Source organism: Trichosurus vulpecula, chromosome 9 (genome assembly GCF_011100635.1).
Source record: "Trichosurus vulpecula isolate mTriVul1 chromosome 9, mTriVul1.pri, whole genome shotgun sequence".
NCBI lineage: Eukaryota > Metazoa > Chordata > Mammalia > Diprotodontia > Phalangeridae > Trichosurus > Trichosurus vulpecula.
This window is the reverse complement of record NC_050581.1, coordinates 7,182,055-7,204,178: the sequence shown is the minus strand read 5'-3', so window position 1 is coordinate 7,204,178 and position 22,124 is coordinate 7,182,055. Positions and strand designations below refer to the sequence as shown.

The window sequence follows — 22,124 nt, the reverse complement described above, 5'->3', positions numbered from 1 at the left end:
TGCTAGTATGTGTTATAGCACAGGTTCACTCTTGATCCACAAACACAGGAATGGAGACACAATAAGGGGTTAAATAAGCTAGCTTTGTTCTAGTCTAGTCTTCTCAAAGGGAGTTGTTTATAATTGGAGCACCAACTCCTACAGGATCCCCTAATCACCTTTCTTGCAGGGGCCAGCAAGATGAGTAAGGGGGGCAACTACCCCCACGTCTCGATGGGGTCAGTCGAGCCTCAGTGGGATCTGGTTGAGGCAAGTACATACATTCCTCTATGCATCCCAAATCCCCACTTATGGACCAGTGCCCACTTGACTTATAGGGCAGCAGACAAAGAAGGCATATTGCCAGCAATACCTCACAAGTTCCCTTTAGCAATATTGTCATTCAGCACAAGTGTAGCAAATACCACATTATGTCATCCGCATATCTCACTGTACAACCATGGTGGAGATGTTTAAAAGTCGTGAACCTGGGAAATATTATCCACCACCTGGGAACTAGAAATTTTCATGTCCATGGATCCTGAGAACTAAAATCTAAGAAAGAATAATAAAATCCTCCTTACTTACAACATCTGAATGTACATGTGTATAGAAATAAATACAAAGTCATTTTTGCGAATGAAGCACTAACATCTGGCAGGGTAGCCAGTGGGTCAGGGAGGACCATACATAGTGACTTACCCAAATCATATTAACAAGCAGTTTAAAACTACAATGGAGATCTCCTAATTTCCAGCCCAATGCTCTTTCCCAAAAGGGGTCGAAAATGATATGGCCCAACTCTGAGAAAAACAAATCACACTACCTTGGCAGCAGAAGGATGGAATTTGTGGCATTGAGTGATAATTGTGGACTTTATATTTTTTGATTTCATGGTTTGATATTATATAAATGGTAGTACTCCAACATGGAGGAGTCACTTAACCTAAGTGGTCCTAATACCATAGAAACAAAGGCAAAACAGACAGTTTGCCTTTTCACTGTTAACTCTGTGTCAGGTGAATAAGCCTAGCAGCTTTTTGATTGGATGAATTCTTGACTTGCTCCAGGGGCCTTGAATCAATCTCCTTTGGTCGCCTTAGTTAACATTTGATCCTCCTACCAATTCCCAATAAAGAAACTTCTATCTGACCTTCACTCAAACTTGATATCAGTAAGTGACTCCAAGAACTTTTCTACTGCATCTGAGACTCCTCCTCCTGCATCAGGCACCAGTCACCTGTTCTCAATCAAGTCCATTCTGAGGGTGTATAATCTTGCCCCCTGAACCACAACTTGGACTGTTTCCTCCCCAGCCTTTCTCCCTCACCGTCAGGCTTGCAAGTGGGGATGAGTCTCTATTGATTTATATTGGTATTGCATATTTGTATGGTTTTGTTTTGCCTGCTTACTATGTCATGTAACAATAAAGCTTGTGATTTCATCATCTTCCTGAGTGCTAGTTTTCCAGAAATCCTGAACCCAGGAATTTGCTTTATAAGCCCAGCCATGAGGCCAAACCCAGACATGCTGTTGATAAAGCACTATACCCAATTTGAATACTATGTGATTAATTATTCTGATGTCTTCTTTCAGATGATTCTTTTACCCTGCCGAACGAGGCTGGCCTCCGTTTTCGTAAAGCTCAGCTGGATTTTTTGGACATAGACAACAGAGATAGAGGAGTAATGAGCTGTAGAGTCTTGGAAGCAGATGAACCGCTGGCCAATAAGAGAACACACAGCAAAGGAGAAAAGAGCTTTTCCATTAATTAACATGCTGGACTAGAGTGTGAGGCAAGAGGGCTATCAAGATCATCCTGAGCCCCAGCAATCCTGGACTTCAAAGACCATGGAAACCATGGTGATTGGGGTGATCCTGACTTTATTTGCTATTATACTGGTGACTTTTTGTATCCTCTGCTGGTCCAGCTACAACAAATTCCCCGGGAATCAGCACCAGGACAGTATCCCAAACTTTACTTTGGCCACTTTCCACAGGGAAGCTTCTCTTATTGTCAGACCTACTAGTCAGCATTCTATTTCCCATTCATCCCCCAACCAAAGGAATTTATTTTCCTTTATGTGAAGTCTTATGCAGGGTTATTCAGAATATGCCTATAGCTCTTCTGATGTCTGTGGAGCAGCCAACTGTCATAAAGGAGGAGACCTTGGAGCTGAAAACATAGTCCCTTCTTTGGAGGACATTATGGAATTGTCAGATGGGCAGTGCTTGGCTAGACCTCTCCATTAACCACAACAATGCCCTATGTGTTATTGAAGTTCAAACACTGACACTTCTTCCCTCTGATTACAAGATTAAGTGAAAATGAAGCCAAATAAGAAAGCTTACCTAGTTTCCAGAAAGAGATGTGTACAACTCAATCCAGTTCTACATTTATTAAATGTTTATTCACTTGTGAAAAACTCTAGTGATCCTTCAATATAGCAAGAGGACAAGAGATTCTGACCATTTAAAATCAAAGTAGTTCCTAGGGAGTGTGCTCTGAAGACCAAGCAAGCTGGGTCACCTCAGCTTTGTAACACGGTGGAGTCACCAGGCTAGCAGGAGCTCTATGGCCCCTCCCTGTCCTTTGAAAGAAGTTATGACAGAGGAAGTGCATTCCAGACTTGGAGGAAACACTTATGCAAATACATGGAGGCAGGAGATGAGTTGCTGTATGTAGTAAAGAGCTAGCAGGCTAGTTTGAGGGGAATGGAGACTGTGTCACTGGGAATAATATTTAGTGATTGGGAAGGTAGGTGGAAGGCAGATAGAGGAGGGGTTTAAACACCAAGTTGAGGATTTCACATTTTTTCCTAGAGTCATTAGAGAGCCACTGAAGGATTTTGAATCTGGGATGTGACATGGTTAGATTAACGTTAAACATTTGGCAGCTATATGATGGAGCAGGGGTTCTTAAGCTGAGGACCATGGGCTTGTTTTTAAAAACATTTTTATAATTTCCTTTCCATGTAGTTGGGAACATTTTTGTTTAAATGTGATTGTTAATTATTTTCCTTATGTTGAAACATTCTTGCATTCCTGGAATAAATCCAACTTTGAATGATGGATAGTCTTTTAAAAATATTTCTGTATTTTTATTAGGATTTTATTTAAATGTTTTTTTCATCAAAATTCATTAGTGATAATGATCTTTAGTCCTTTTTTGTGTTTTATATTTCTCTGGCTAAAATATTAGTGTTTAGTGGTCTCCTAATAGGGGCTTGGTATTGTGGTTTCCTTCTCAATTTTTGAGAATAATATGTGTAGCTGAGATGCTCTTTGCTCTTTACACACTTGATAAATTTCACCTATAAATACGTCTGGACCCAAATTGTTTTTTTTCTTTTATATCTTCGTGGCTCATTTATTCCTATTTTCTTTGTATTGTTTCATGTTCCATTGATCTGAATATTTGCATTTTTGTGAGTAATTATCCATTTCTTTCAAACCCACAGGTTTGTTATATAAATTTAATGGATTTTGAAAACCTTAAAATGATATATAAATTCTAGGTATTGTTATTGTTGGGTGATTCAGTGTAACAGCAAGCACCCTGGCATACCCAGGATGTCCTGCAAGCACAGGTTCTTTGATCTGCTTTTAAAGGGGTCCACAATCTTACTTTAATTAAACAGATGAATCACTCACTTAATTCAGGGGAAAGGTCAGCACCCTGAACATAGAGAAAATGCAAGAAGAGAAAATAGCACAGATCAATAGACAGGGCTTCCAAGTGTCTGACCAAAGTAATACATAAATAGTCACCAGAGAGCGAAGCACCGGCATCTGGGTTTTCAAAGCTGGAGCCTCCTTCACGGCTACCCAGAGTCTCATCTGGCCAAATTACACCAACATTCTTCCCATGAGTGAGCTCCAAAGCAAAATGCCAGCCTCAGAATATATATAAAGCCAGAAGGCATCGCAAGCCTCATGCTTCAGTGCCTAATTACCAAAAGGTTTGAAAGCCTTCAAGGAAGCAAGCTTCCCCTTTAAGCAAGTTCCTCCCCCCAATAGGCTCCACATGACTCAGGATGTGTCACAGCTCTGAGATGGAGTTTTAAAGCAACAAAACATTGTGACTGAACACGTGTGGTTACATTAGCCTATTAATGGACGGGGAAAATCTTTCTATTCCATCAACATTACACTCCCTTCTATTCCATTAACGTTACACTCAGGACCATTAACCCATTAGCATAGAAAAGTTTATATGAAGAGGAAGAAATTTTAGAAGACCGAGGAGTAAAAGCAAGAACTAGGGAGCTGCTAGGTGGAGCAGTGGAAAGAGCACTGGCCCTGGAGTCAGGAGTGCCTGAGTTCAAATCCAGCCTTAACACATGCTTGCTGTGTGACCCTGGGCAAGTCACTTAACCCCAATTGCCTCAATAAACAAACAAAAAACCCATAAGAACTAGAAGAGGAAGTACAATAAGAATTAAGGCAAAACAGTGGATGCCAGCTACTTCTTCCTTCCATTTGCTATTAGTGGAACCCAGGTAATTTCGCTGGGCAGCTGAGTCCCCCGGAGAGGAAGATGACATTTCTATGTACTATGATCCTGCTCCCTGGCCTACCCTGATATCAACATTGCCAAAGGACAGTAGAAATGCCTGGTACAGGCTCCTCAGAGGCAGGCGGGCAGGCAGGGCTGAGTGGTTGCAGGAGTGAGAGAGGAGCAGGAAGAATTACAGGAGCAAGGAAGATAACAGTCTAAGCGACTTCTCCTAGAGGCAGCTAAGGGGTACAGGAGACAGAGTGTCAGGCCTAGAGTCAGGAAGACCTGAGTTCAAATCTGCCCTCAGACACTTGTTAACTGTATAATTCTGTCCATGGCACTTAAGCTCTGACTGCCTCAGTTTCCTTATCTGTAAAATAGCGATAATAATGGCACCTACAGTCCAGCGTTGTTGTGAGGATGAACTGAGATGATGTTTGTGGAGCACTCTGCCAGTCTTAAAGCGCTGTATTTCTTATTTCTTATCTTCCCTGCCACTCTCTAAACTCCTGGCATGCAGGGAGCTTGTCTCATACATGTTTTTATCTCCTCAGTGGCAAATGCATTGCCTTAGAAATAGTCAATGCCTCTTAACAGTTTGTGAAATGGGTGGATGGATGGATGAATGATATGGACTCAGGGGTGGGGAGTCTGCGGCCTCGAGGCCATATGAGGCCCTCTAGGTCCTCAAGTGTGGCCCTTCGACTGAATCCAATTCAATCAGTCAAAGGGCAGAACTTGAGCACCTAGAGGTCCACATGGGGCCTCGAGCCACAGGTTCCCCACCCCTGCTTAGATATTAGCATGCTCCTCATTGCTTACTCCTGCTCTTCCTATTCCAATAGGAGAGGCCTCCCCTCTCCTGGGACTTCATTGATAATTTTCAATTGTTTCATATTATATACTCATAGGGAAGAAGGAAATAAAAATGACATTGTTTTGATCCCCCCCTCTCCCCACCCCCAGCCTTTTCTCCGTCCAACCTACAAAATGCTCAAAACGCTAACAGGAGTAGTGTCAGACAAAGTAGGATTGTGGAAGGCTCACTGGCACTGGGAGAAGGATTACATGGTTTAAACCCTGGAAAATGAATACTGTCTCTCTCCATCAAATATGAGTCACTATTTTGGGAAGTTCTGTGTACCCCAATGCCCTCATCAAAGTACCTTCAGGGGATTCAGTCTAATAAAAGTTAGAAGACAGCACACTCCTTCTGGGAGGAAATGAGTAATCAAGTAACTTTGGCAGAAACATCCAGTTTTATTGAAATTTGGGAAGGAGGGAGTCTGTGGGTTACTGTTGGTTTCATAAGGCTTGGCACCAGACTGTGATTTCATTGGTACAGGGAATTCCCAAATGAGGAAACTGGATCCATCAACGTGCATTAGTACTTTGTCTGAAAGTTAGTCTTAGTAGGTTTCTAAAAGCACTGAGAAGTGGCTAGCATGGGGATAAAAAGCCAGTGTATTTTAGAGGCAGCATTGAAATCTGCCCTTTCAGACCACAAGACCAGTTTTGTGATGAGGGAAAAGGAAGGGTGGAATTTCCAGCTCAAAATGGGAGGCGCCCTTCTCAGAAGGGGTGGAACGAAGACTGCCTGAGGGCCTTTCCTAATACTACCCAAAAAATCTCTCATATGTGGTTGAAGTTTCAAAACTGCTATCTGTTGGCCACAGGAAGACATACCGGAAGCAGGGGTGCACTCTAATTCCTCATATACCTTGCTTTGTCAAAGCCAACTTTTGCTGTTCATGAGACTGAGAGGCCAGTGTCTGCTGCTGCAGGGAAAACTGTGCCTAGCCTCCCACTACCTTTCTTCATGATCCAGCCCCTTTCTCTGACGGGGAGGTGCTGCTGCCCATAGCCGCCAGAAAACTGAAGAGCAAAAAGCAGGCTGGAGATGTGTGGAACAAGACCCTCCTCAGCTCAGAGTCAACCAAAGTGAGCCAACAGGGGCCAGCAGGGATGGCTGCTGGGAATTAAGTATGTCTTTGCCTATGAATGATTCTGTTCCCATTTGTGGGATGCATGAACTCATAGATTCAGAATTTGAGAGTTGAAAGGGATCTTAGAGGTAGTAAAATCCGAAATCTGAGTCTTACAAATAAGGAAATTAGGGCCTGGGCAGGAGAATGTTTTCTTTTTTCTTTTCTTTTTTCTTCTTCATTTAGCTAAAAGGGTTTTACTGTATCTGTGTGAGAATATTTGCCATCTGTGTAAAATAACAGCCAAATTAGAGGAGAAAATGCTTGAGGCTGGGTTGAAAGAAAAGAAGTCTGTAGGCTGTTTAGCCCCCATGTTGGGTATCAAGTGTGGCCCCAGTGAAATCATATAGGAGGTGTGTTATATTCTTTCTAAACTAAAAATAACAAACCATTTCCTCCCTGGTTAACTCAGCTCTCCAGATGCCTGTGAGGATAATGAAACTTGTACTACTTATGACAACTTTTTTTGTCTGTGGAACAATTGTAAGTGACATTCCAGGTAACTAATAATTCCCAGCTCAACTTAGTCACAGAAATTCATTGATTTATTCAAAAGCAATCAAACTGGTTTAATGCAAAGATCTCTAGCTTCAAAATTAGAGAATCTGGCTTTGAATTAAGGCTCAGCTACTTATTAGCTGTATGATCTTGGGAAGGCCATTTCTGCTCTTTAGGACTCAGTTTCCTCACCTGAAATATAAGTGAATTGAGGCTAGATGGTCTCTGAGGTTCTTTGCTACTCCAGGTCCAATGTTTTTATTTGGAGCAAGAGTCAACCTTCCTTTAGTGACTACTCAGCAATTTTAGTTCCATATTCTAGAGCTGAGCAAAAGAAGCCCACTCCCTCTTCCGTGCCATCTCGTTGTACATTTAAAGGCAGTATCAATTACCCCATCTCTTCTCTTCTTCACACTAAAACTCCCTAGTTCCTACAACAAATCTCCATATGGCATGGTCTTGAGTTTCTATTTCATCTTGGTTACCATTATCAGCACCTGATCCAAGAAGAGGCAATTGGTGGCGCAGTGGCTCTGAGGTCAGGAGGGCCTAAGCTCAAACATGGCCTCAGACACTTACTAATGGTGTGACCCTGGGCAATTTACTCAATTTTTATTTCCTCCAGGCTAATAATGACACCTACTTCTCAGGCTTATTTGAAGATCAAATGAGATACTATTAGTAAAAAAGAAAAAGTCCTTAATTCAGGGCCAATACTTATTCTCTTCTATACCCTTGTCTATGTCCTTTCTACAATATAGTTCCCAGAACTGGAGATGGTACTCAAAATGTGGTCTGGTCAGGGGAAGCTATAGTTTACTCACTCTATACTCGAACTAGGAATGCAGCCTAAAGTTATTTCGAGTATTTTTAGCTACCACCCCTGTAATAAATATGATTTCTTTTGTTTATTTTCTTTTGTTTTTACTTTTAATTGTGATCTGTTTTTGAAATGTTTCTCATGCTTTAGTTGGCATTTTTAAAACGCATAGGCAATTATTTACAACAGTCAGTCATGCAATCAACAAGCAAATATCAAGTGCTTACTATTTGTCAGGCACCTTGGTGGGTGCCAGGGATACAAAGGAAAAGAGTGAAATAATCTCTACTCAAAAAAAATTCATTCTGAGGAGGAAGAAAACCAGTGTGTATATAAGTATATACAATATCATTATAAAGAGAATAAATACAAGGTGCAATATGAAATTATTAAGAAGCAGGAGTACCAGCAGTCAGGCAGATCAGGAAAGGCTTCATTAGAAGGTGGCATTAGAACTTTACCTTTAAGGAAGAGAGCTAGTTGTCCTCCTAAAAGAACTTGAGAGGACCTCAGGAAAGACATAATCTCCAGGGACTGAGGTTTGGCTAAGAATAAAGCATAAACACCTCCAGGCTGACTTTTGGAGGTTGGGTAGAGGAAGATGTGAAGACCCTCTGCTGTCTCCAGTTGCCAGGTCTAGCAGTACTGACCAGACATGGTCTTGGGCTGTGGCTGTGGATGAGGAGTAAGCTCACACACAGTGAGTGTGGTACTTTAGGGAGAAAAAGTGTTTAGGGGATAGCTTTGGATTAAGGAAGGTCAGGAGTGCCTGAGGTTTAGCCACCGGACAGAATTCAGAAAATAACAGTAAGAAGGACCTGGAACCTGAGGCACCAGTACTCACAACTTGGGGCTAGAATCTGATTGCAATAATAAGCTGCTAAAAGTAAAATAAAATGAAATAAAAACAATAAGCAAAGGAGAAAGAACCCAACCATAGATAGCTACAATGGGGTAAGAGAAGATCCTGAAGCAAAAAAAGCCACTCTTACCCCAAAGAATAACATCAAATGGTGACAAGTCCAAAAAGAGTTCTTGGAAGAACTTTAAAAGGATTTTAAAGATCAAATAAGAGACATGGAGGAAAAATTAGGGAAAAATATCAATCCAAGAAAATTATGGAAAAAAGTCAATGAAATGCAAAAAGAGATCTAAAATCTTAAAGAAGAAAATAACTCCTTGAGAAGTAGAATTGCACAAGGGGAAGCTAATGATGTTATAAGACACTAAGAAATAATGAAATTAAATCAAAAGAATGAAAAAGGATAGAAGAGAATATGAAACATCTCAGAAGAAAAACAACTGATCTAGATAACAGATTGAGATGAGACAATATAAGAATTGTTGCACTACCTGAAAGTAAGGATAAAAAAGAATTTTAATACAATATTGCAAGGAATTATTCAGGAAAATTGTCCTGAAGTTCTAGAACAAGAGGGTAAAGTCATTTTTAGTCATGTGAAAACATGCTCTAAATCATATTGATTAGAGAAATGAGAACTAAAACAGCCTTGAGATATCACTTTACACCTATTAGATTGACAAAATGATGGAAGGGGAAAGTGATAAACATTGGAGGGGAGGTGCAAAAATCGGGACACTAATTCAATGCTGGTGAACTGGGAACTAATCCAACCATTTTGGGGAATAATCTGGAATTATACCCAAAGAGTTATTAAACTGCTTATGAACTTTAACTAAGCAATAACACTGCTAGTTCTCTCTTCTGAGATGATTAGGGGAAAAGGAAAAGAACCTTTCTGTTCTAAAATATTTATAGCAGCTCTTCTTGTGGTGGCAAAGAACCGGGAATTGTGGGGATTCCTGTCAATTGGGAAGTGGCTGAACAAGCTATGATACTGATGGAATACCACTGTGCTATTAGAAACGATGAGCTCAATGATTTTAGAAAAACATGGAAAGACTTGCATGAAATAAGAAAGAATAAAATGAGTAGAACCAAGAGACCATTGTATACAGTAATAGCAATGTTGTTTTAAGAACAACTTTCATAACGAAGTCATTTTGACCATTATAAGTATCCAAATTAACTACAAAGGACCTATGAAGGAAGATGACACCTGCGTCCAGAGAGAGAATTGTTAAAGAGAAGCACGTATAGAGAATGGTTTTACGCACACGCACACACACACACACACACACACACACACACACACACACATTTGTATTTAATGATAGCCACCTCTAGGCTGAGGGTGGAGGGAGGGAAAAAAAGAAAGTATGTGGTAACTATATATTTAAAAAGAACAGCAAGTTATACCTAATAAATTTGCAGATTCATGTGCAATCATCTTTTTTGTCCTATTCTGCAATGTTATGGAAATGTTCGTTTTATTTCTTAAGTTCAGAATTTTTTTTTAAAAAAGGAATGTTTTTTAAAAACAGTAATAAGTAGTGGGAGTTTGCTAGCCTTAGGGGTAGTAGCAGAAAGTGGGTTAATAACAATGTTCACTATCATGAAAGTGTGTTGTTGCCTGGCAAAAGACATGTCATGGGACCACAATCACCCTATTTCCTTCGGCTGGCTAGATGGTTCCTGAGGGGGTGCTGTTACAGCCTAGTTTCACACACACACACACACACACACACACACACACACACACACACGCCTCCCTACAGCTAATAGAGAAAGCTGCTTCTATAATCACTCTCCCTGTTGCAGCCCATCATTTCATCTTGTTGAGATACTTTAAAATCAGTTCTATCTCCAATTGATATTCTGTCGGGATTTATTCTGCAACAGTTAGAATCAAGTTTGCTGGAGCCAGCTCTACCAGCTCTTGAGAGCTGATTGTTAAATTTTCAGTGGAAGCATTTACAACATGGATATCAGCAAATACTACAAATTAGGGCTGAATTTATTGCTTTATTGATTATCTAGACTTAAGAAAGTGATGGGGAAAACATAAATAATGCAGATTAAACTTCAAAGTGTGTTGTTTATATATTCCCCCATCCTTTGTAAAGATTGCTGCGAAACCTTATCAGCACATTGCTTGTTAGAGTACTCCTACCTATTCATATTCTACCTGTCCCAGTGATTATAAACCACCAGTTCTGATATATAAATGAGGTTCCTTATCTCTAAATGCTCACTCTGCCACTCCCATCCCCTTCAGTCCTATACCCCAGTGTTTCATTCCACATCTTCATGTCCCTTCCACTAAGCTCTGTGGAATTCCTGTTCCATAATTAAGAAACTCACTTTTATCTTTTTTTCTTTTTTCCTTTTTTTAATTTCAAGAAATTCTTTTGGAATTTATTAGATTTTTAAAAGAGAAGTATAACCTGATGAAAATTTCTGTTTTTATTATTTTATTTATTTATTATTAATTTTTTATTTTTAGTTTATAATGCTCAGTTCCACATGATTTTGAGTTCCAGATTTTCTTCTCCCCCTCCCCCCCCCCACAAGACAGCATGGAATCTGATATATTTTCTACATATAACTTCACATTGAACTTATTTACACAATAGTCAGGTTGTAGAGAAGAATTATGACCAATGGAATGAATCATGAGAAAGAAAAAACAAAACCAAAAACCAAAACAAGAGAGAAAAAAAAACAAAAGAAAAAAAAGAGAGCAAACAGTTTGCCTCAATCTGCATTCAGTCTCCATAGTTCTTTCTCTGGATGTAGATATCTCTCTCCCTCATGAGTTCTTTGGAGCTGTCTTTGAGCCTTGTATTGCTGAGAAGAGCCAAGTCTACCAAGGTTAGTCATCATGGAATCCTTCTATCTGTGGTTGTGTACAATGTTCTCCTGGCTCTGCTCCACTCACTCAGCATTATGTTGTGTAGGTTTTTCCAGGTTGTTATGAAGTCCGTATCTTCCCCATTTCTTATAGCACAATAGTATTCCATTACCTTCATATACCACAACTTGTTCAGCCATTCCCAAACAATTTGGGAGAGCAAGGAATAGTTTACCTATCATATCTATGGAAAAGCAAAGAATTTATGACACAACAAGAGATAGAGAGCCTTACAAAATGCAAAATGGATAATTTTGATTATGTTAAATTGAAAAGTTTTTGTATTAAAAAAGCCAATGCAACAAAGATTAAGAGGGAAGCAGAAATTTGGGAGAAAATCCTTACAACTAGTGTCTCAGATAAAGGCCTCATCTCTAAAATATACAGGGAACTGAGCCAAATTTATAAGAATACAAGTCACTCCCCAATTGAGAAATGGTCAAAGGATATGAACAGGCAGTTTTCAGAGGAAGAAATTAAGGGTACCACATTTCTCCTGTCAGATTGGCTAAAATGACAAAACAGGAAAATGATAAATGCTGGAGAGGATGTGGAAAAATTGGAACACTGTTACACTGCTGGTGGAGTTGTGAACTGATCCAGCCACTCTGGAGAGCAATTTGGAACTATGCCCAAAGGGCTATAAAAATGTATATACCATTTGACCTAGCAATACCACTTCTAGGGTTGTATCCCAAAGAGCTCACACAAGTGGGAAAAGAACATATGTACAAAAATATTTACAGGGGCTCTTTTTGTAGTAGCTTTTATCTTGAAAACCTTTCTTTCTCACTTGCTTCTGCCTTCTGACACTCATTGAGTCCTGGGTCCCTCTTGATGACAATATATCTTTGCCCGTCCTTTTCAGTACTTATTTTGCTTTCACTCATGCCCTCAGACTAACTGATAATGGTGGGAACATTCAGTTAGTACATAAGCATTCGATAAGTACCTACTATGTTCCAGGCACAGTACTAGGCACTGGAGATGCAAAAAACAGAACAAAAAAAAAGTAGTACCTGCCCTCAAGGAGCTCATGCATTACTGGAGACAATATGAAAACAATTATCCAGATGCAACATTTATACAGAATAAGTTAGAGATAATAGGGAGAGCACTAGTATTATGTAAGGTTAGGAAGGTCTTAAAATTAGGGCGGTTTTTAGCTGGACTTGAAGGAAGTTTTAGGAAGCTTAGCAGACAGAGATGAAAAGAGAGAGAATTCCGAGTATGGATAACAGCTAGTTGAAAATGCCTAGACTCAGGAAATGGAAGGAACAAGAAGAAGGACAGTGTCATTGGATCAAAGAGTACCTGGAACGGAATACAATGATAGGGGAGCTGAAATACTAATCGGTCCCAAATGCCATTTCCATCTTCTCTTCCACTAACACTCAGCAACCTCTCAGTCTTTGAGAATCAAGATATCCACATTTATCACTCAGTCTAGAACCTGGTGCCCATTATCTATTGATCTCCAGCACATTCATTCTTTCCTTACTGAATTCAATACCTGGCTCATAGTGATTTGATTGCTATGATATGGTAGAGCAGAGTTGTTTTAATTTGCATTTCTCTAATTATTAGTGATGTAGGGAAATTTTTCATATGACTCTTGATATTTTTATTTCTTTTTCTGAAAACCGCCTCTTCACATCCCTTCATCATTTATCAGCTGGGGGATGGCTTTTATAAATTCACTTCATCTCCCTTTGTATTTGAGAAATGAGACATTTATCAGAAAAATTTGTCGCTTGATATTTTTCACCATTTCTCACCTTTATTCAAATTTTAACTGCACTGGTTTTGTGCAAAACCTTTTTAATTTTATGCAATCAAAACTATCCATTTTAGTTCTCATGAACCTCTCTTTCTACTGTTGGGCCATGAATTTTTTAATTTATCCATGGACCTGACAGGTAATTTGCTAATGATATCCCCTTTATGTCTAAGCAATGTACAAATTTTGAGTTTATCTTGCTATATAGTGTCAGAGGTTGGTCTATGGCCAGTTTCTGCCAGAATACTTTCCAATTTTCCTAGCAGAGTTCTTGCCCCATTAGCTGAAATTTTGGGGTTTATCAAATAAAAGGTTATGATGCTCATTTACTTCTGTGTATTATGTGCCCAGTCTGTCCCATTGATCAACCTCTGTTTTTTATTTTGCACAAAATTTCATTGATTATCGCAGTATTTTACTGTAGTTTGAAATCTAGTATTTTTGTGTCCGCTTCCTTCCCATTTTTTTCCATTGATTCCCTTGGGATTCTTGATTTTTTTGGTTCCTCTGGATGAAATTTATTATTATTTTTTCTTGCTCCATAAAGTAATTCTTTTGTAGTTTGATTGTTATGGCATTGAATAAGGAAAATGATTTAGGTAGTGTTGTCATTCTTATTATATTGGCTCAACCTCATCAGTCATCTAGACCTGTCTTTATTTGTAAGAAGAGTGTTTTGTGATGGTGTTCATGTAGTTGCTCTGTGTGTCTTGGCAGGTGAACTCTCAAGTATTTTCTACTGTCTGTAATTATTTCAAATGGTAGTTTTCTATCATCTCCTGCTAATTTCATTGACAGTATATAAAAATGCTGATGGTTTGTGTGGGTTTATTTTATATTCTGCAACTTTGCTGGAATTGCTTTTTGTCTCAGCTAGTTTTTTTTTTTACTTAGAGAACTGGAAAGTTCTCTAAGTAAATCTCATATCACTAGCAAAAAGTGATAGTTTTTTTCTTCTTTGCCTATGCTTTTTCCTTTGATTTCTTTTTCTTGTCTTTTTGCTATAGCTAACTTCTCTAGTACAATATTGAATAATGGTGATAATGGAAATCCATGCTTCACTCTTGATCTTATTGGAAAGACATCTGGTTTATCTCCATTGCTCTTGGCTTTAGATAGATACTAATGTTCATTTTAAGCCAAGCTCCATTTGTTCCTATGCTTTCTAGTGTTTTTGAAAGGAATGGGTGTTATATTTTGTCAAAAGTGTCTTCTGTATCTATTGCTATAATGATATGATTTTATTCCTTATTTACTGATATGGTCAATTATAGTTTTCCTAATATTGAACCATCCCTGAATTCCTGGTAAAAATCCAGCCTGGTCATAGTGTATGATATTTGTAACATATAATTATGATCACCTTGATGATATTTATTTAAAATTTTTGCATCAATGTTCTTTATGGTAATTGGTCTATAGTGTTCTTGATCTGTTTTTGCCTCTCTCTGGTTTAGGTATCAAAACAACATTTTTGTCATAGAAGAAATTTGGTAAGCCTCCTTCTTTACCATTAAAAAATTATTTGTGTGGTATTAGAATGAGTTCTTCCTTAAATGTTTGGTAGAATTCACTTATGAATCCAGCTGGTCCTGGAATTTTTTTCTTCCTAAGTGAGCACATTAGTGACTCATTTCATCTTTTTTTTCTAAGGTAGAGTTACTTAAAAATTCTTTTTCCTGTTCAGCTAATCTAAGTAATTTATATTTTTGTAAGTATTCATCTATTTTATTTAGACTATCAGTTCTAATGGTATATATTTGTGAAAATGGCTCTTAATAATTGTTTTTATCTCATTTTCACTGGTTGTGAATTCACCCGTTTCATTCTTGATACCAATAATTTGGTTTTCTTATTTTTAAAAAAATAAGATTATCCATTTATTTATTCAATAAAAACAGTTGCAAGTTTTACCAATGAGGTTTTTTTCTTTAACTAGCAACATTATTAACATCTTTGATTTTCAGGACTTCTATTTCTCTGTGAATTTTTAATTTGTTATTGTTCTAAAACTTTTAGTTGCATGCCCAATTCATTGATCTCTCTCTCTCTCTCTCTCTCTCTCTCTCTCTCTCTCTCTGTCCCTCTCAAGGAAGCATTTAGCAATATAAGTTTTCCCCTAAGTCTTGCTTTGGCCACAACCCACAAATTCCAGTATGTTTTCTCATTGTCGTCATTATCTTTAATGAAAGTATTGATTGTTTCTATGATTTGTTCTTTCCCCCACTTACTCTTTAGAATTAGATTATTTAGTTTTCCATTTTACTTCAAAAGCTTTTATAAATATATTTTTATTGAAAAGGAAAAGATGCACTTTGTTTTTCTACTTTTCTACATTTTTTGAGGTTTCAATTTTTGTCAAGGTGCCCTGTATAATGGATAATAGATATATGCCTTTCAATTCATATATATCTATATCTATATCTATATATCTTCCAGAGACCTATCATATCTGTTTTCTAAAATTGTATTCCTCATCCTAGTGTTTTTCTTCTTTATTTTATGATTAGATTTATCTAGGTCTGAGAAGAATAAATTGAGGTCTTCCACTAGTACAGTGTAACTGTCTATCATAACCTATTACTCATTTAACCTTTTCTTCCTAATTTGGATGCTATGACATGTGGTGCATATATGTTCAATGTTGATATTAATTCTTAGTCTATGGTATCATTTAGTAAAATATAGTTTCCTTGATTTTCTCTTTTAATTAGGTCATTTTTTTTTGCTTTTGCTTTGTATGAGATCCTGATTGCTGTCTTTTTTCACTTTAGCTGAAGCATAATTGATTCTGCTCTAGTCTCTTATTTTAACTCTGTATCTTTCTGCTTCAAATCTGTTTCTTGGAAACAATATACTGTTGGATTCAGATTTCTCTTCCATTCTACTTTCTTCTTTCATTTTATGGGTTAGTTCATCCCACTAACAGTCATGGTTATGATTGCTAACCAAATTTACCTCCATTCTATTCTCTTATATCCATCTGCCTTTTTTTAAACCCCTCTTCAAGAATCTTCTTTGCTTCTGACCATTACCTTCCTCAAAATACCAGGCCTTTCATCCTCTTCCTTTTCTGTTAACCCTTTCCCCTCCTATTTCCTTGTTGGGTATGATGAATTTCCATACTCAATTATGTGTGAATGTATGTTCTTCCCTCTTTAAACTAATTTAGGTGAAAATGAGGTTCAATTTTTTTTTTCCTGTTTGGCCCCATTCTGCCCTCCATGGTACAAACTCTTCATTGTACTCCCTATTTATGTGTATTTAGTTTGGTGAATGCACTTCTTATGTCATTGTATAAGGAGATGTGAAGGAGTTAAAGCAAAATTGCCTATCTATTACTCTCCCATCTTAATGCCACCTTATCCTTTGATATTTAAAGCTCTTCAAAACATAGAAGCGTCCTACCTGTCCAGGCTTATTACACATGAATGTCCCCTATAATCCAGCATTACTGGCCTTCTTGCTATTCTTCACACTTAATGTTCCATCTCCCATTCATGTGCCCTTACACTAGTTGTGCCCTATACCTGGAATGGATTCCCTCCTCACCCCCTTGTCTTGGAAAACCTGGTTTACCTTTAAGTCTTAGATTAAATGCTACTTTCTGCTTGAAGACTTTTCTGGTTTCCTTTCCTCCCCAACCACAACATGGCCCACCACCATATCCTCAGCTTCTACTACCATCACCTATGCTAACTTTATATCTAATTTATTTGTATTTTATCTCCACTGATATTTGTGTATGCTTTCTTCTGAAAGACAGGGACCGAATTTCATTTTTTCTTTGTAGATTGAGCACTTAGTGCAGTATTGGACAGAGAAATAGAAAGTAAATGTTGCTTGCTTGCTTGAAAAAATAACTTTTGAAGGAATTTATGAATGTAGATGCTCAGAAAAACCATGTATATTTGATAAAGCTTTTCCTCTCCAAATCTAATTTCCCTATGATTTCTGAGATTTTCTTTTTCAGATGCTTCTATCAAAGGCAAGAATCTCTGAATAATGTGAAATGGGGGAATTCGTAAGAAATGGAAACATTGGTTATGGACAATGAGGTCCAGGGACAAGTGACTACGTGGGCTTTGAGAAACAGCAGCAGCAGGAAAGAAGAAAAAGTCTGGCACCTAATTGCATAAGTGGGCAAGATTCTTGATGCTGCTTTGATGTGGAAAGCACTTACATCCTGAAGAACATGGATTCTATTTTTATTATAATGATTATTGCTATTCCTTCTATATTTGTTTTTTGTTTTATATTGCGTTGTTTTTTATGCCCTAAGACTCAAGGTAACACTCATCAAGAGCGCAATTCATCAGGAATTTGTTGTTTTGGGGGAGGAAGTGATTCCTGGGGAGAGAATTATGCTTGTGGAGGAGCTGATTTTGGGGCAGGAGGTGTTGCTTTTGGAGGAGGTTATTCCTCAGGAGGAGGGAATGCTTGTATAGGAGGTCATTCCTGCGGAGGAGGTGATGCTTTTGCAATAGTTGATTCCTGTGGAAGAGGTGATTTCTTGGGAGGAGGTGATGCTTATGGAGCAGTTGATTCTTGGGGAGGAGGTGTTACTTGTGGAGGAGTTGACTCTTGGGGAGGAGGTCATGCTTGTTCAGGAGGTGATTTCTGTGGAGGAGTGGATGCCTGTGGAGGAGGTGATTAGTGGGCAAAGGTGATCCAGGAAGAAGCAGATGATTATTGTGGTTGACTGACTTCAACAATGTGTTAACCTCTGTCCACTAGTGGACTAGTGATGAGCTCAGGTGCTCGTTTTCCTCTGGAGTGAGTATCCAGTACTAAGTCAAAAAGTCCATTCTAGCAGGAGAAACTCATTTTTACAAAAAAGATGGGATATTTTGCCTAAGTCAGAAGAAAAAAAGATGCTCCTAAAGTATGACGGGTTACATGTAAACAAATAATAGGCCAAACAGAACTGGAGGAAACTTTGAATGGGACCAAGATGTCAATAATTGATATATTCTTTAAGCAAAGCACTGATAGAAAGCTTTACCTTTGTGGAACAGCAACAAATGAAAAGTTCACTCATGGAGAACACAATGAATTATTTGCCTCAGTTTTTATGAGACAATATTGGGGAGAAATTGAATTTACTTTTCCATTTATTTCCTTCTTCTCTGCTGAACACTGCACTAAATGCTGGATCTGCAAATCTCCCAAAATATTTTCTGAAACAGAGAAGTCAGAAGGCCTCTATCAGATAGTGATAAACACATGATATTCTAGATCTAGTTGGCAAACTAGTTGTAGAGAAAGCCCCAGAATCATAAAATATCTACTCAAGATTTTTGAAGGTCTTTGAAGATTTTTTCCCTCTGGGAAATATGATGGCAAACAACAATCATGTTAGTTCTATTGAGAAAAAAGGTTTTCTGAGGGAAACCTAGTGACTACAAACTTCATGGAGATTCAATTAGTAGGACTGATCACAGGGAGAGCTTATGGAGATCCCTCATGTCTTTCAAAACGCAGTTAAGTGTCACCTCCTCTATAAAGCCTTTCTGATTTTTCCAATTGAATGAGATATGTTGCTGCTCAAATTGTAATACAGCAATTTGTAGAGACTCTGTTTCCCCTTATTTTATGCACACTTGTATTATATGCAATCCTACCTTGTGTTAATGCTTATTTGAATCTATCACAAAGTGTTAAACAATGAATTTTTTAAAACAATGAAGCACATTTAGTCACATTGATCTTACAACTATTAATATTTTAGTGAGAGCAAAAATGTTTGGTACCACTAACAAATATAATAAAGTCAAATAATTTTTCAATATTTTTAGTCCATGTTTATCTGATTCTTTAAAAAATTTGTTTCTGCACATGTTTATAATATTTATTATGTATTAGTACATATATAACATAGTATACATATAGCTTAAAGCTATTAATGCCTAAAATTACAATTGAATTTTTGAGACACCCTCAATAACATATATACTGAAATAATAACTAAATATCAATACATTGGGCAAGCAGGGTTGACAATTTTATTTTATTTTTACTGATAGGGTTAAGCAATCAGCAAAGTTCAGAGACCACTAGCTTAGACAAGGAGGCTAACAAGGAAAAATGAATATCCAGATGCAGATTCATAAAGGAAGAGGAGTTTTCTGGAATATCTTTCACAACTCCAAATTCAGGCCAAAGTTGTCAACAAACCTTATATAACAATTTAATTTTGTTGAGACCCTGATCTCCAGACTCACTTGTTTATGGAGGTTAAAGCATCCACCAGCAAATCCCTGAGTCTTGGCCAGCAGAAAGCCAGCTTTACAATCATGACACTTGTCTCTGGAGTGAAGACCACAAAAGAAATTTCTTTGTCTAGCCCTCTCTTGCCCTTATCATAGTCCTTGCCCTCATCACACCTTGTATTATAATATATACATACATACACACACACACATATATGCATATACATACATATATAAACATATATGTATATACACATATACACACACACATCATGCTCTATGCTCCATACCTCATAGGAGATTGTAAGTTCTTTGAGGACAAGAAGACTGGCATGGCCCATCTTTGAGACCACCAGTACCCTATATCTAACAGATGCTTAATTTTATTTTAATTGTTAAATTTAATCCCTTATTTGGTCATGAAAAATATGAGTTTGTGAGAGGAGACTGATGCATCCATCAGCTCAGAGGAAAAGTTTGAGTTATTCCCTATTCATGCTTATGCCTCAGTGCTTTGGTATAGCTTTGTAAGGGATTTGATCTTAAGATGAGATTTCAAGTGGAGTTGAGAAAAGAACCTTCTCATCATGTGTGGGAATAACACACATGATTGGATTAAACAGCAATGATTCTGTGTTACATTAAATATCTTTTAAGTATAATATGTAATAAAATCTAAATTTATTAAACTATTTTTTAAAAAATGTGTTATCTCAATCTCAGAAAAACTCATTCCTATAAGATTATATTTGTATATATATACACGCATACCCTCACATATATATATATATATATATATATATATAATATATGTTATAACATTATATACATACATACCTACATGTATATATTTAAAGAGCGTGTGCTCTTAATCTTTAGGCAGATTATGGCCTTGACATGAGTCAGCTGGGCAAGGCTTCTTAGGGGCTTCCATATAAAAGAGACTACAGAATTGTGAATTCCATTTAGAAAGCCATAGACAAAGCAGATAAAGCATAGAACATTGTAGAGGGAGACCCAGTTCTTCTGTAGACAAGCTATTTCACATTGGCAAATAAATTAATCTTCTTGGGTCTTAATTTCTTGACCTGTAAAAATGGAAAAGAGTCGAGGTGATCTTTAAAGGTTCAACTGTCTCTGATCCAGTTACTAATAATATAAGATTTCTTTCACAGATGAAGCTGCCCCAATAATGTTGTTGCTAGTCATGTTGTGCAGGGAACTCTTGCCCTCAGACTCAGACTTGTAGGTTGGCCCATGGGATCTAGAGTGGGAAATAATCTAAGGGGTCATTTATAATAATGCAATTGTTTTCTTTAAAGTCATTTACCTGACACCAAGAAATAATTTGTGGGAATAATGGAGCAGTATACAAGCCTGTGTCCTGTAAGAAATTTATTTTTTTTTAATATTTTATTCATGTATCTAATCATTCATTCCTTCATTCATTCCTTTATTTTAAAATTATTTTAAAAATTTTGATTTCCCAATTCTTTCTCTCTCTCTAGCCCCTCCATCACCCCTTGAAAAGGTAAGGAATATGATATACATTATACATGTGATATCATACAAAAAATATTTCCACATTAGTTCATTTGTTAAAATAAGAAGCAAGGAAAATAAAGTGAGAGGAGTATACTTGAGTCTGCATTTAAGATTTCATCAGTGATCTCTCTGGTGGTGGATAGCATTTTTCATCATTTATCCCCTGGAATTGTCTTGGATCATTGTCTTGGTTAGATTAGCTAAGTCTTTCCAGTTGATCATTATCATAATGTTGCCATTACTCTGTACAATGTTCTCCTGGGTCTGCTCACTTCACAGTTTCCCCCGCCTCAAGTCTTAATAGTATTATATTTTTTCAAATTACACATAAAGATAGTTTTCAACATTCATTTTTGTAAAATTTTGAGTTCCAAATTTTTATCCCTCCCCCTCCCTAAGACAGCAAGCAATCTGATATAGGTTATACATGTACAATGATGTTAAATCTATTTCCATATAAGGATCATAACAAAGGGGAAAAAACATGAGAAAGAAAAAAAACAGAAAATAAACGAAAATAGTATGATTCAATCTGCATTCAGACTCCATTGTTCTTTCCCTGAATGTGGGAGCACTTTCCTTCGTGAGTATTTTAGAATTGTCTTGGATCATTGTATTGCTGAGAAGAGCTAAGTCTATCACAGTTAATCATTGCATAATGTTGCTGTTGCTGTGTACAATGTTCTCCTGGTTCTACTCACTTCTCTCAGCATCAGTTCACATAAATCTTTTCAGGTTTTTCCCGAAATCATCCAGCTCATCATTTCTTATAGCACAGTAGTATTCCATTACATTCATATACCACAACTTGTTCAGCCATTCCCCAATTGATGGGAATCTCCTCAATTTCCAATTCTTTGCCATCACATAAAGAGCTGCTATAAATATTTTTGAGCATATGAGTCCTTTTTCCTTTTTTATGATCTCTTTGGAATACAGACCTAGTACTGCTCACTTCACTTTGCATCAGTTTATGTACATCTTCCCAGGTTTTTCTGAAACTGTCCTATTCATTCTTTCTTATAGGA

General features: G+C 37.5%; 1 long non-coding RNA gene across 2 annotated transcripts; it reads left to right on the top strand.

Annotated features, from left to right (window-relative positions):
• The first annotated feature begins 6,160 nt into the window (after positions 1-6,160).
• Positions 6,161-19,090, top strand: LOC118831354. 2 transcript variants are annotated; one of them, XR_005009137.1, is made up of 3 exons: positions 6,161-6,421; positions 14,797-14,832; positions 17,313-19,090. It is a non-coding gene; the product is annotated as an uncharacterized LOC118831354 (long non-coding RNA). The 2 variants fall into 2 exon arrangements; XR_005009136.1 differs by having other exon boundaries at positions 6,161-6,463.
• Positions 19,091-22,124: the final 3,034 nt, after the last annotated feature.